Raw genomic sequence first — 2,028 nt, forward strand, 5'->3', positions numbered from 1 at the left:
TAAAATCTGTCTCTGATGGATAGATAGCACGGATGGGTGGCAAATCATAGCACTTCAATTGGACTCTATCCCAAAATTCCATCCATTCTATAATAACATTCCAATATCGCCGACTAGGAAATTACGGCAAAGAGGAGTCTCATGAGAAAGAGAAGAAGAAACAAAAACTGGTGAGGAAATATTATCTCATACGTCAATCCCTGAAACAGAGAATGAGGGGGGGTTTATCAATACAAGAAAAATTAGAGGTTTCTGAGGCGTTCCAATCTCCACCACGTAACAGTGCACCCACCCGTCTTCGTAACCGATGCTCCCTAACCGGACGCCCCAGATCCAATTATCGAGACTTTGGTTCATCCAGACACGTACCACGCGAAATGGCACACGCTTGTTTGCTGCCTGGAGTAATAAAATCGAGTTGGTAGATAAATATTGGTTTTCCCACACGAATTGTTGGAGAATCGATCTCCATAAATTCACAAGATTCCCTCGTGTTCAATGTAATTATTTGAAGACTGTATAATAATTACAGCGAGGGAATCAACCACGCGGGGTAGAGCAGCTTGGTAGCTCGCAAGGCTCATAACCTTGAGGTCACGGGTTCGAATCCCGTCTCCGCAAACGAAAATTAACTTGGTGATAGGGTGATAAAGCAATAGGTGATAGGGGGATAAAGCAATAGTCCACCCTGTTCCCGTATTTTTATTCCAACTATTTGACCACGTACCGGCGGGTATTCATCCACAACATAAACCGGATAATCCCAAAATTTTCCCCCTCATTCTCCTTTTTCTCCTTCCCAGGTGAATCTCCCGATTCTCTATCGGGATCCATTCAATCGGGTAAGTAGGGGTGGAAAGGAGGACTCAACCATTTCCGCTAGTTCCAGAGACCTTACCCCACCTAGTTTTAGTATCAGCAGTTTTTAATCCCCCCCCCCTGGTAAGATTGAGAGAATAGTGACAGGATAATGATTTGAGAAACGGGAAACAGAATAGTTCTGTTTCCGACATACTGTGTTTCATACACCTCATCAATGTCATCATCGGTAAGCCCTTTTAACTCAGTGGTAGAGTACCGCCATGGTAAGGCGTAAGTCATCGGTTCAAATCCGATAAAGGGCTCGTGAGATTTCACTCGACTTGTCTCTTTCTCTCGGCACAGACACTCGTAATCCTTCCTTACATTGTAGAGTACCACATATGTTTCTACCAATTCAGAAAATTAGTGATCACGTCGAAATGATCCTTCGCCCGAATAGGCGACGAATATGACGAGGCCCCCCCCCCCCCCCCCAGATGCCTATCGAATCAGATTATCCTGATTATCCACTTTCACTGCTCGGGGGACTCCCGGTAAGATTCGCAACAAATATCCACATATATCTATCTATATAGCGGGATCCATATGTGGGTGGGGAAATCAACGAAGAATCAGCGAATCGCTACGTAATAAAGCTGTTCGGAATGTTCCCCCCGTCTTGAATCTCAGAATTATTGCTACCCGTAATATAAGAAATTTAGGTAGATGTAATTCATGATGTGGAAGATCATTCAGTTACCCCTGATACAGGAATCCAATGAGAATTCTGACTATCGATACATCTCTCCGCAGGGGGAGATATTCCAATGAATTCTCGTATGAAAAGATTTCAGCTAACTCCCAGCTACGGGTTTCTCTCGTATCATTCCGATCCATCTCCCGCTTCTTAACCAGGAGGTAAGACGGACTATATGGTTCTCATTTAATCTATCGAGACGGGAGTTTGTTTCTCTCGTCCGACATCAAGGAAAAGTGGCCTCCCCCCACCCCCCCCCCCCACCCACCCGCCATTAATCACCCGAATGATTCGGGAGCGAAAAGCTTCCGAATGGTATTGAGTATTGGTAGAATAAATATCAGGAAGTGTCTCTTCCATCGTGAAATAGACGAGTAAAGTGAAGATACGGATCATAAATATCTGTATGTACGCGTGTCCTACTCAATTCACCAAATAGATAGATTGCTGAAAATTGGTGCTTCTCCCAA

The 2,028-nt window shown here is 44.3% G+C and overlaps 1 non-coding gene across 1 annotated transcript; it reads left to right on the plus strand.

Annotated features, from left to right (window-relative positions):
* Positions 1 to 547: 547 nt before the first annotated feature.
* Positions 548 to 621, plus strand: TRNAM-CAU (transfer RNA methionine (anticodon CAU)). The gene has a single exon. It is a non-coding gene; the product is annotated as a tRNA-Met (tRNA).
* The last annotated feature ends 1,407 nt before the right edge of the window (positions 622 to 2,028 follow it).

Source organism: Dipteris shenzhenensis, unplaced genomic scaffold (assembly GCF_047967505.1).
Source record: "Dipteris shenzhenensis isolate YYH24624 ecotype China unplaced genomic scaffold, Dip_SZ_1.0 scaf0213, whole genome shotgun sequence".
NCBI lineage: Eukaryota > Viridiplantae > Streptophyta > Polypodiopsida > Gleicheniales > Dipteridaceae > Dipteris > Dipteris shenzhenensis.